Below are 14,679 nucleotides of genomic sequence, written 5' to 3' on the forward strand. Positions count from 1 at the left end.
GTGGCCAAGTGACGAATTTTTGCGCGCCGCTGGGCTTTATGAAGACTTTTATTACTTGGTGGAGAACGCAGGTCTTACCGCGTTCGTTGAAGATAAGTGCTGACAATACCTCCTCCTCACCAATATTTTCGTTCAAAGCTTCAACTTTTATCCGAGGAAGAATCCTCCCATGGTTGAGTTCATGATATACGACATCCCCCAGTGCATGACACTACAGGATTTTTGCAATGTATGCAAATTACCTTATGTTGGGGATATCCGTGACCCTCGTCCATGGGACTTGGAGGATTTCATAGGTACTATTGTTGTTGGAGAGGAGAGAGGAGTGTCTCGCGCTAGAATTGCTAGCATACATTTTCCTGTGCTTCGGTACTTCTCATTATTTGTGGGAAAGTGTTTGATTGGACGTGGGGAGGCTGGATCACTTAGCTCTCCAGACCTTGTGGTTTTGCACGAAGGCCTTTATAACGATAAGACTTATAGCCTAGGTGCTATAGTAGCTCAATGGTTGAACACCAAACGTTCCAAGGGTGTCGTCTATGGAGGTATCTATGCTACCCGTCTTGCCAGACACTTTGAGATACCCGTTAGACTGGGGGAGGAAGGAGAGATGCTTCTCCCTGAGAAATATCTGGATTATGACACCATGGTTCGCCATGATTTTCTGGATAGATATGCTAGTAGACGGATGATTTATAACCTGGTATTTAGTCAGGGTACTCGAGAGACTATTACCTTGCCTGCTCCTTCTTTGTTCGATCTTCATGCAGGCAGGTAAACTATTATGCCCTCGGACATCTACGTATATTGGGGCTTGGCCCAACCACAGGTGCCCGTGCCCGAGCCGCCAATCGAGTACCAGACGCCAGTTTATCAGTGGGAACCAGAGGAGCTCACACAGCAGTGGCATCCACAGTCCGCTCCGGAGTATCCCGAAGATGGTTACTTCCCGCCTTGGGAGTAGACCAAGCTTGGCCAAAAGCCTAAGCTTGGGGGAGTACGTGTTCTCACCGACCTTACATTCATGTTTATGCTTTCAATTTGTTAGTCGGTGTTTACACTTTGCCATTGTATTATCCATGCTGGTTTATTTTCGTTTTTGTTTTCTTGTTTTGTGTCCTTGTGAGAAAACCCAAAAAGATTTTTCTTTCTTCTTTTCCTTGTTGGGAGTTTTCCCGTGTAAATAGTTTTCTTTTTCTTTGGGTTAAGGTAGAAGATATTGGTTACAATGTTTAGTGGCTCTTGCATGCATACCTGTTTAGCTTTCAAAGAGCCATATTACTTTGTCTTCTCCTTTGTGTTTGCCTGCAGATTCAGCTTAGTCCAATGCATGAGCACTCTTATTATTGTTCACATCGTTCGATCGTGCAAGTGAAAGGCAATAATGATGATATATGATGAAGTGACTGAGACTGGAAAAGCTGGTATGAACTCTGTCTGTTTTGTTTTTGTAAATATGACTAGCTTGTCGTCCTAGATTTAGCTTTGTTGTGAGAGAACCATGTTTGCATTGACAACTTAGAGATCATAGTTTCTGATGCCATGCTTAACTAGCTCAGAGCTTATAATGGTTTGTCTTGAATGCCAACATAGATTTTGAGATGACTATGATGTAGTATGATAGGATGGTATTCTCCTTTGAATGGTTCAAGTGGTTTGACTTGGCGCATGTTCAAGCATGTAGTTGAAACAAAATCAACATAGCCTCTATGATGTTCGCATTCATGGTGATTTATATCTTGTTCATGCTTGCACTTAATGTTAGTCAAACTCATTGCATCTTGATGACTGTTGTCGCTCTCTAGTTGGTCGCTTCCCAGTCTTTTGCTAGCCTTCATTTGTACTAAGAGGAATACTTCTTGTGCATCCACTTCCATAAACCCAAAAGTTTTTCCATGAGAGTCCACCATACCTACCTATTTGCGGTATCTACCTGCCGTTCCAAGTAAATTTGCATGTGTCATTCTCTAAACCTTCAAGAAATAATCTGTTTTGCATGCCCGAACCGCTCATGTGGTGACAGGGGGCTATTGGTATCTTCCATGTTAGGCATGTTATCCTCGACATGTGTTTATTCACTGTCATTCACGAGAAAGGGGCCGGTAATTGGAATGCCCAGTTCCACGCTTAAATCGAAAACATAACTGTAAAACAAGACTCCCCCTGGATTGATGTTAGTATGGACGGTACCCGAGGATTCGGCTAGCCGTGGAGTGTGATTGATTGGTGGTGGGGGAGTAAAAACTTTACTTTTCTGTTTGGGAACCGCCTATAGCATGAGTAGCATGGAAGATATTGAGAACTCTTGGTCATTGCATTGACAATGAAAGCATGCCACCCAAAATTATTATCTCTATTTTCAAAGCTTGAGCTCTAGCACCTCTACAAATCAATGCTTCCCTCTGCGAAGGGCCTGTCTATTTATTTTCCTGTTGAGTCATCCTCCTCTTGTATAAGCACCTATTAGAGAGCACCTCTGTCATTTTTATGATTTTCTTTTGATTGATATTGAGTATGACTATGACTGGATCTTCGTTGCTATGAATTACAATGTTTAGTCAGCCCTTGATCTTTGAAAGTGCTCTGCATTTATGTTTTGCGGTCTCAGAAAGAGCTAGCGAGATACCACCTATTCATATTGCTTCATGCTTGTTTTGATTGAATTGTTGGTATCTGAAACTCATTCTTATTTGCTCGTTAGCTAATTATGCCATTGATATTAGTTTACCGTGAGACCTTTGTGTAACTTGCTTATGTGGTTGACTTGTGATCTTGCTGAAATTCTAGTTATGAGTTAGACATAGTTGCAACAACACGATCAAACAGAGTTTATCAAAGTTTTTCTTCCTCTTTCAGTTTGTCAACTGAGTTGCTTGAGGACAAGCAAGGTTTTAAGCTTGGGGGAGTTGATACGTATCCATCGTATCTACTTTTCCAAACTCTTTTGCCCTTGCTTTGGACTCTAATTTGCATGATTTGAATGGAACTAACCTGGACTGACGATGTTTTCAGCAGAATTGCCATGGTGTTGTTTTTGTGCAGAAATGAGAGTTCTCGGAACGTCCTGAAAATTTACGGAGAATATTTCTGGAAAATATGAAAAATACCTACGCAAAGATCCACCGGAGGGGATGGGCCAGTGGGCAACATGACATGTAGCCGCCGCCCCTGGTGGCGGCTACCAAGCTTGTGGGGCCCACGTGGCTCTGTCGCCCCCAAACTCAGCTCTATAAATTCACTTTCGTCCCAGAAAAAATAAAAAAGAGAAGATTTCGTCGCATTTGCGATACGGAGGCGCCGCCACATCCTGTTCTTCATTTGGAGGGCAGATCTGGAGTCCGTTTTGGGCTCCGGAGAGGGGAAATCGTCGCCATCATCATCATCAACCTTCTTCCCTCTCCAATTCCATGAAGCTCTTCATCGTTCGTGAGCAATCTATTTCGTAGGCTCGCTGGGCGGTGATGAGTAGGATGAGATCTATCATGTAATTGAGTTAGTTTTGACGGGGATTGATCCCTAGTATCCACTATGTTCTGAGATTGATGTTGCTACCACTTTGCCATGCTTAATGCTTGTCACTAGGGCCCGAGTGCCATGATTTCAGATCTGAAATTATTATGTTGTCACCAATATATGTGTGTTTTAGATCCGATCTTGCAAGTTGTAGTTACCTACTATGTGTTATGACCCGGCAACCCCGGAGTGACAATAACCGGAACCACTCCCTGTGATGACCATGGTTTGAGGAGTTCATGTGTTCACCAAGTGCTAATGCTTTGGTCCGGTTCTTTATTAAAAGGAGAACCTTAATATCCCGTAGTTTCCTTTTGGACCCCGCTGCCACGGGAGGGATGGACAATAGATGTCATGCAAGTTCTTTTCCCTAAGCACGTATGACGACACACGGAATGCATGCCTACATTACATTGACAAACGGGAGCTAGCCACGTATCTCTCCGTGTTATAACTGTTGCATGATGAATGTTATCCAAACAAATCACCGACCCATTGCCTACGAGTTTGTCCCACTTCTACTGTTACCACTCTTGTTGCTACTGTTACTTGTTTTGCTCTGCTGCTATTGTTACTTGCTTTGCCCTGCTGCTGCTGCCACTACTGTTACTTGTTGTTTCTACTTGCTACTGCTATCATTACTGTTGTTCCTTGCCACTGATGTTACTTGTTACACTTCTGCTACCTGCTACAATACTTTTTCTCGCACCGTTGCCGGGAAAGAATATTTCCCGTCCACGGGCAACTTCTGGCGCCATTGATACAACAATTAGGAATAGTCTGCCGTCAACAGATCATTTCTGGCACCGTTGTTATCATACTACTTTGTTGTTGATACTTTGCTTGCAGATACTAACCTTTCAGGTGTGGTTAAATCTGACACATTCAACTGCTGATACTTGAGAATATACTTTCGCTTCCCGTCGTGCGAACCAACAAATTTGGGTTGAATACTCTACCCTCGAAAACTGCCTCGATCCCACGCGCTGGTGGGCTATTGCAAGACAATTTCTAATTGTTGAGCATTCGAGAACAACATTTTTCTAGCCATTGACAGGGATCTGCTAACATTGATACGTCCATTTTGCATAATGTTTTCATGTTGATACTTATCGCTTTTTGGGCTGTTATTTCACTTCACGGTACAATACTTATGCCTTTTCTCTCTTATTTTGCAAGGTTTACATGAAGAGGTAGAATGCCGACAGCTCGAATTCTGGCCTGAAATTGGAGCAAGTTTGAGATACCTATTCTGCGCAACTCCAAACGCCGTAAAAATCAACGATGATTTTTTTCTGGATTTATAAAAAATACTGGGCCGAAGAAGCGCCACAGGGGCGCCAGCAGGTGGCCACAAGCCTGCTAGGCGTGGCCACCCCCTGGTCGCGCCTAGGGGGCTTGTGGGCACCCAACTGGCCCTCTGGCCCCCCTCTTCTGCTATATGAAGGGTTTTGTCCGGAAAAAAAAGTCAAGGAGAGGCTTTTTCGTGGATTCGCCGCCACCACGAGGCGGAACTTGAGCAGAACCAATCTAGAGCTCTGGCAGGACGATCCTGCCGGGGAAACTTCCCTCCCGGAGGGGGAAATTGTCGCCATCGTCATCACCAACACTCCTCTCATCGGAGGGGACTCGTCATCATCAACATCTTCATCAGCACTGTCTCATCTCCAAACCCTAGTTCATCACTTGTAACCAATCTCCGTCTCGCGACTCCGATTGGTACTTGTAAGGTTGCTAGTAGTGTTAATTACTCCTTGTAGTTGATGCTAGTTGGATTACTTGGTGGAAGAGTTTATGTTCAGATCCTTGATGCTACTCATTACCTCTCTGGTCATGAATATGATTATGCTTTGTCAGTAGTTACTTTTGTTCCTGAGGACATGGGATAAGTCATGCTAATAATAGTCATGTGAATTTGGTATTCGTTCGGTATTTTGATGTGTTGTATGTTGTTTTTCCTCTAGTGGTGTTATGTGAACGTCGACTACATAACACTTCACCATTATTTGGGCCTAGAGGAAGGCATTGGGAAGTAGTAAGTAGATTATGGGTTGCTAGACTGACAGAAGCTTAAACCCTAGTTTACGCGTTACTTCGTAAGGGGCTGATTTGGATCCACTAGTTTAATGCTATGGTTAGACTTTGTCTTAATTCTTATTTTGTAGTTGCAGATGCTTGCGAGAGGGGTTAATCATAATTGGGATGCTTGTCCAAGTAAGGGCAGTACCCAAGCGTCGGTCCACCCACATATCAAACTATCAAAGTAACGAACGCGAATCATATGAACATGATGAAAACTAGCATGACAGAAATTCCCGTGTGTCCTGAGGAGCGTTTTTCCTCCGATAAGACTTTGTCCAGGCTTGTCCCTTGCTACAAAAGGGATTGGGCCACTTTGCTGCACCATTGCTACTTTTGTTACTTGTTGCTTGCTACGAATCATCTCACCACACAATCACTTGTTACCGACAATTTCAGTGCTTGCAGATTTTACCTTGCTCAAAACCACTTGTCAGATCCTTCTGCTCCTCGTTGGGTTCGACACTCTTACTTATCGAAAGGACTATGATTGATCCCCTATATTTGTGGGTCATCAGTTGCCTCCCAACAAGCTCTTTCTTTATAGCCATTAAGATAGGCTTCATATTTTATTGATGCTGACATGAAACATAGTAGTTGAAACACAAAGAGAGCATCATGTAGCATAAGACAAACACATTTAAGTCTAACATACTTCCTATGCATAGGCATCTCATAAGCAAACAGATTATCAAGACTAGAAATATCCAACATATGCTTGGAAGAAGAAAGAAACAATAGCTATCTCAACATGAAGAGATATAATTTAGTAACATGAATATTTCTATAACCATATTTCCCTCTCTCGTAGTAACTACATACAGGATCATATTCAAATTCGACAATATAGCTTCCACATAAAATATTCTCTTCATGATCCACATGCATAAAAGTCCTATAATCTTCCAAGGCAGTGGGATTAACATTAACTAAAGTCATGACCTCTCCAACCCCACTTTTATCGAAAAATTCGCGGGATAGATAATTCTCCAAAATAGTGAGATCATTATCACCTAAAGTTGACACTCTTCCAAACCCACTTTCAATACTATTGCAAACATTATTATCAATACCATATTCATCATGAGGATTAAATAAATTTTCAGGATAATAAGAAGCATCACCCCAATCATGATCATTACAATGAGAAGTGGACATGACAAAATTGCCACCCCCAATCTTGTAGTTTTGCATATTATTAGCACAACTCACATTAATAGAATTTATAATAACATCATTGCAATCATGCTTTTCATTCAAGGATATACCATATAAATTTCTTCTTTTAACACTTCATCAAAATATTCTGATTCACGGTTTTCAAGCAAAACTTCACACAAATAATCAAGAGCACTCAACTCACTAGCAATTGGTTTAAGATAATTAGATCTTTTGAAAATATTAGCAAGTGGATGAGGATCCATATGTCTTTACTTTTCCTGTTTATTTTTCTGTTTTCGTGTGTTGACATGAAGGCAATAGAAGCAAGCAAGCAAGAAAAAGGCAAATGTAAAGAAGGAAAATTAAAAAAGCAATTTTTTGAAGTGGGGGAGGAAAAAAGAGGAAAATGACAAATAATGTAATTGCAAGGAGATGAGATTTGTGTGTAGGAACCTGATAGATCTTGACTTGATCTTCCCCGGCAACGGTGCTAGAGATCCTGCTACTCCTTGCTGATGTGTTGGTTTCCCTCCAAGCTTAAAGGGTGATGTAGCACAGCGACGGAAAGTACTTACCTCATTTAAGAAACCAAGGTATCAATCTAGTAGGAATATCCACAAGACTATGTAAGCAGCACCTACACACAAATAGCAAATCCTCGCAACCCAACGCTTGGAGGGGTTGTCAATTCCTCGTGGGTAAAGTAAGGATGGATTGATAGATGCAAATAAGAGTGGTAGGAAATAGAACGTAACAAGGTATTTTTGTTTTTTTTTGATAATATAGATCTGAAAATAAAAGAGCAAATAAAACAAAAAACGCAAATAGCAAAGTAGGGATTGCAAATAGATGATGCGAAGTAGACCCAGGGGTCATAGGTTTCACTAGTGGCTTTTCTCGAGAAATAGCAAACAGTGGATACACAAATTACTGTTGGGAAATTGATAGAAGAGCAAATAATTATGACAATATTCAAGACAATGATCGTGTATATAGGCATAACATCCAAGATAAGCACACCGACTTCTGCGTGCATCTACTTCTACTACTCCACACATCAACCGCTATCCAGCATGCATCTTGTGTATTGAGTTGATGGAGAAATGGAGTAATGCCTTAAGAATGATGACATGATGTAGACAAGATCTATTCATGTAGGAATAGACCCCATCATTTTATCCTTGATAGCAACGATACATGCATGTCATGTCTCTTTTTGTCACCGAGATTGAGCACTGCAAGATCGAACCCATCACAAAGCACATCTTCCCATTGCAAGATAAAAGATCAAGTTGGCCACACAAGAACCAAATATCAGAGAAGAAATACATGGCTATAATAATCAATCATGAATATGTTTTCATAGATCTGATCATAAACTCACAATTCATTGGATCCCAACAAACACGCCACAAAAGAAAGAGTTACATCATATGGATCTCCAAGATACCATTGTATTGATAAAAAAACGAGAGAGAAAACCATCTATCTACTACCTATGGACCCATAGGTTTGATATGAAGTACTCACACATCATCGGAGGAGCACCAATGAGGATGGTGAACCCCTCCGTGGTCGTGTTCCTCTCCGGAACAAGCTCTAGATTGGATTTCGTGAATTTGGAACTTGGAGCGGCTGAAAACGATTTTTCGTCGACTCTTGTAGGGTTTTGTGAATATTGGGGTATTTATAGAGCTCAGAGGCGGTGGAGGAGGTGCCCGAGGGCCCCACTAGACACTAGGTTGCACCAGGGGCCTCTCGTGCACCATAATGCCTAGTGGCCCCCCTCGGCCTCGTCTGCTGCTCATTCTTGGCTCCCAAGTTTCCTTCCGGTCCAAAAAAATATCCGTAAAGTTTCGTCGCAATTGGACCTCATCTGATATGGATTTTCTGCTAAGAAAGAGATAACAAAAATAGCAAGTGACACTAGGCACTATATCAATAGGTTAGTCCCAAAAAATGATATAAAGTTGCTATAAAATGATTAGAAAACTTGAATAACAACCTGTAGAATCGGATTCGACAGAGGCGATCCTTGTAGAAGGTTAAATAGCAACTTGAATATCACCGTCGTGGCTTTGCGTAGGTAAGAACAATTCTTGCTAGTTACCCATAGTAGCCATGTAAAACATGCAGCAACAAGTAGAGGACGTCTAACTTGTTTTTGCAGGGTATGTTATGATATGATATGTCCAATGACATGATGAGATATATGTGATGTATGAGATGACCATGTTTTGTATAGAATTATCACGACTTGCATGTCCATGAGTACGACAATCGGCAGGAGCCATAGGGTTGTCTTTAAATTTTTTGTGCCTTTTTTGCTTTATTTGATCGCTACGAGTTAGCAACAGTGGTAAAAGCATAGTTGGTGCGACAACCTCAATGGTGACATAGTTATGGAGATCATGATGATGGATGTCATGGTGTCATGCCGGTGACGATGGAGATCATGCCGGTGCTTTGGAGATGGAGATCAAAAGCACAAGATTATGATGGACATATCATGTCACTATTATGATTTGCATGTGATGTTAATCATTTTATGCATCTTATTTTGCTTAGGACAACGGTAGCATTATAAGATAACCCCTCACTAAAATTTTAAGATAAAATCGTGTTCTCTCCAAGTGTGCACCGTTGTGGAGGTTCGTCGTTTTGAGGCATCACGTGATGATCGGGTGCGATAGATTCTATGTTCGCATACAACGGGTGTAAACCAGTTTTGCACATGTAAAAAAATTGGTTAAACTTGACGAGCCTAGCATGTACAGACATGGCCTCGAAATACAAGAGACCGAAAGGTCAAACATGAGTCATATAGTAGATATGATCAACATGGAGATGTTGACAATTGAAACCACCTCATCTCACGTGATGATCGGACTTGGGTTGGTGGATTTGGGTCATGACACACTCAAACAACCTGAGGGATGTTCATTTGAGTGGGAGTTCTTAAGTAATATGATTAATTGAACTTACTATCATGAACATAGTTAAAAATGTCTTTGCAAATTATGTTGTAGATCAATAACTTGCGTTGTAGCTCCCTTGTATTTTGATACGTTCCTAGAGAAAACTAATTTGAAAGATGATGGTAGCAATTGTGCGGAGTGGGTCCGTGATATGAGTTTTGTCCTAATTGCTGCACAGAAGGCTTATGTCCTTAATGCACCGCTCGGTGTGCTACCCGCCAAGCTTCGTTTGTGGATGTTGCGAACATCTGACACGCACGTTTTGATGACTACATGATAATTCAGTGCGTCATGCTTTACGACGTAGAACTGAGGCTCCAAAACGTTTTGAATGTCATGGAACATGTGAGATGTTCCAAGAGCTGAAATTAGGAATTCAGGCTCGTGCCCGTATTGAGCAGTAGGAGACCTCCTACAAGATTCTTTGCCTGAAAGATGAAGGAGAATAGCTCAATCGGTGAGCATGTGCTTAGATTGTCTCGGTGTTGCAATCGCTTGAATCAAGTGGGAGTTGATCTTCCATATGAGATAGTGATTGACATAGTTCTCCAAGTCACTGCCACCAAGCTACTGGACCTTCGTGATGAACTATAACATGCCATGGATGGAGATGATGGTCCCTGAGCTATTCTCGATGGTTTACACCACAAACATACAAATCAAGAAGGAGCATCAAGTGTTGATGGTTAGTAAAACCACAAATTTCAATAAGGGCAAGGGAAAGAAGGGAAACTTCGAGAATGACAAGCTAGTTATCGCTCCAATGAAGAAACCCAAGGTTGAACCCAAACTCGAGATATAGTGCTTCTGTTGTGAGGGGAACGATCACTAAGAGCGAAACTACCACAGATGCTTGGCTGATAAGAAGGTTGGCAATGTTAACAAAATTATATTTGATATACATGTTATTGATGTGTGCCTTACTAGTGCGGTTGTATCTCATGGGTACTTGATACAGTTCAGTTGCTAATATTAGTAAATCGAAACAGGAGTTGTGGAATAAAGATGTGTGTTGGAAGTGTTTCCAAGGTTGATGTGATCACCATCACACGCTCCATATACCTTCGGGATTACTGATAAACCTAAATAAATGTTATTTGGTGTTTGTGTTGTGCATGAACATTATATTTATTTTCTTTATTGCGACGCGATTATTGATGTAAGTTAGAGAATAATGGGTTATACTATTCACATGAATAGTATCTTATATGATCATGCACCCAAGATGAATGGTTTATTAAATATCGATCGTAGTGATACACATGTTCATAGTATTGATGCCAAAAGATGCAAAGTTTGTAATGATGGTACCACTTACTTGTGGCACTACCGCTTAGGTCACATTGGTATAAAACGCATGAAGAAACTACATGCTGATGGATCTTTGGACTCACTCGATTTTGAATCATTTGAGACATGCGAACCATGCCTATTGGTGTGAACGCATGAAGAAACTCCATGCTAATGGATCTTTTGGAATCACTTGAATTTGAGTCGCTTGAGACATGTAAACCATGCCACATGGGCAAATGACTGAAGGCCTTGTTTTCGAGTGAGATGGAACAGGCAAGTAACTTATTGGAAATGATACATTTTGATGTATGCAGTCCAATGAGCGTTGAAGCACGCAGTGGATTTTGTTATGTTCTTACTTCACAGATGATTTGAGTAGATATGAGTATATTTAATTGATGAATCACAAGTCTGAAATGTTGAAAAGTTCAAGCAATTTCAGAGTGAAGCTGAAGATCGCCATGACAAGAGGGTGAAATGTCTACGATGTGATCGTAGAGGTGAATATCTGAGTTACGAGTTTGGTATACATTTAAGACAATGTGGAAATTGTTTCACAACTCATGCCACCTGGAACACCATAGTGTGATGGTGTGTCCGTACGTCGTAGCCGTGCCCTGTTGGGTATGGTGCGTACTATGATGTCTCTTACCGATTTGCCACTATCATTTTGGGGTTATCCATTAGAGACAACCACATTCACTTTAAATAGGGCACCATATAATTCCATTAAGATCACACCATATTAACGACGGTTTGGCAAGAAACCTAAGCTGTCATTTCTTAAAGTTTGGGATGCGATGCTTATTTGAAAAGGCTTTAGGCTGATAAGCTCGAACCCAAAGCGGATAAACGCATCTTCATCGGATACCCAAAGGAAATAGTCGGGGTATACCTCCTATCTCAGATCCGAAGGCAAAGTGTGTGTTGGTAAGAACGGGTAATTTCTCGAGAAAAGTTTCTCTTGAAAGAAATTAGTCGGAGGATGGTGGAACTTGATGAGGTTAATGAACCATCACTTCACCCAGAGAGTTGCAGGGCGCAGGAAGTTGTTCGTGTGGCTCCTACACTAGTTGAAGAGGAAGCTAATGATGGTGATCATAAAGCTTCAGATCAAGTTACTACTAACCTCGTAGGTCGACAAGGACACGTACTACTCCAAAGTGGTACGGTAATCCTATCTTAGAGGTCATGTTGTTGGACAACAATGAACCTACGAGCCATGGAAAAGCAGTGGTGGGCGTGGATTTTGACAAATGGCTGGATGCCATGAAATCCAAGAAAAGATCCATGTATGAAAACAAAGTGTGCACTTTGTAAGAATTACTTGATGGTCGTAAGGCTGTTAAGTACAAATGGATCTTTGAAAGGAAGACAAACGATGATGGTAAATGTCACCATTTAAAAAGCTCGACTTTTCGCAAAGTGGTTTCCGGCAAGTTCAAAGAGTTAACTACGATGAGACTTTCTCACCCGTAGCGATGCTAAAGTCTTTTGGAATTATGTTAGCAGTTACTGCATTTTTCAATTATGAAATCTGGGAGATGGATGTCAAAACATTGTTTCCTTAACGGTTTCCTTGAGGAAAGATTGTATGTGATACAACCAGAAGGTTTTGTCGATCCTAAGGATGCTAAAAGGCATGCGAGCTCTAGCGATCCATATATGGACTGGTGCAAGCATCTCGGAGTTGGAATAAGTGCTTTGATGAGTGATCAAAGCTTTTGGTTTATACAGAGTGTATGAAGAAACTTGTATTTACAAGAAGTGACTGGGAGCACTATAGAATTTCTGATAAGTATTTGTGGTTGATATATTGTTGATTAGAAATGATGTAGAATTTCTAGAAAGCATAAAGGGTTGTCTGATAGGAGTTTTTCAAAGAAAAACCTGGATGAACCTACTTAAAATATTGGACATTGAGATCTATAGAGATAGATCGGGATGCTTGATAAAACTTTCAATAAAGACATACCTTGACAATATTTTGAAGGAGTTCAAAATGGATTAGTCAAAGAAGGAGTTCTTGACTGTATTATAAGGTGTGAGTTTGAGTAAGACTCAAATCCCGACCATGGCAGAACAAAGAGAAAGGACGAAGGCCATCCCCTATGCCTTAGTCGTAGGCTCTATTGTATTCCATGCTGTGTACGGCACGTGGGGTGTGCCTTGCCATGAGACTCTAAAGGGGTACAAGAGTGATCCAGGAGTGGATCACTCGGCAGCGGTCAAAGTTATCCTTAGTAACTAGAGGACTAAGGAAATGTTTCTCGATTATGGAGGTGATAAAATAGTTTGTCATAAAGGGTTATGTCGATGCAAGCTTTGGCACCAATCTAAATGACTCTGAGTTGCAAACTGGATTCGTACAGTGCAGTAGTCATTTGGAATAGTTCCAAGTGGAGCGTGGTAGCAACATCTACATTATGACATATAGATTTGTAAAGTACACACGGATCTGGATGTTGCACACCCGTTGACTAAAACCTCTCTCACAAGCAAAACATGATCAAACCCCAGAACTCATTGGGTGTTAATCACATGGTGATATGAACTAGATTATTGACTCTAGTGCAAGTAGGAGACTCTTGGAAATATGCCCTAGAGGCAATAATAAAGTGGTTATTATTATATTTCCTTGTTCATGATAATCATTTATTATCCATGCTATAATTGTATTGATTGGAAACTAAAATACATGTGTGGGTACATAGACAACAAAGTGTCCCTAGTAGGACTAGCTCGTTGATCAAAGATGGCTAAGGTTTCCTAGCCATACACATGAGTTGTCAGCTGATAACGGGGTCACGTCAATAGGATAATGATGTGAAGGACAAGACCCAAACCTTAAGCATAGATTTTGATCATATCCAGTTTACTATTATTGCTTTCTGCATTTCAATGTATATGTTCCTATGACCATGAGATCATGAAACCCACTGATACCGGAGGAATGCCTTGTGTGTATCAAACGTCACAACTTAACTCGGCGATTATAAAGGTGCTCTACATGTATATCCAAGGGTGTCTATTGAGTTGGCATGGATCAAGACAGGGATTTGTCACTCCATGTGACAGAGAGGTATCTCAGGGCCTACTCGATAATACATCATCACAGTAAGCTTATAAGCAATGTGACTAAGTAGTTAGTCACGAGATCTTGTATTACAGAACGAGTAAATAGATTTGCCAGTAACGAGTCTGAACTAGGTATGAAGATACCGACGATCGAGTCTCGGGCAAGTAACATACCGATAGACAAAGGGAATTCCATACGGGATTAACTGAATCCTTGACATCGTGGTTCGACCGATAAAGATCTTCATAGAATATGTGGGAACCAATATGGACATCCAGGTCCCACTATTGGTTATTGACCGTAGAGGTGTCTTGGTCATGTCTGCATAGTTCTCGAACCCGTCGGGTCTATACACTTAACGTTCGGTGACGATATAGATATAGTTGACTTATTGTGTTGGTGACCGAAGGTTGTTCAAAATCCCAGATGAGATCCCGGACATAACGAGGAGCTCTAGAATGGTCTAGAGGTAAATACTTATATATAGGAAAGTGGTATTTGGGTTCCGGAAGAGTTTCGGGTTTTTCTAGTATTTCACCAGGAGCGCCGAAAGGGTTCCGGGGGTCTGCTGACGTG

This window comes from Hordeum vulgare, chromosome 3H, assembly GCF_904849725.1.
Source record: "Hordeum vulgare subsp. vulgare chromosome 3H, MorexV3_pseudomolecules_assembly, whole genome shotgun sequence".
NCBI lineage: Eukaryota > Viridiplantae > Streptophyta > Magnoliopsida > Poales > Poaceae > Hordeum > Hordeum vulgare.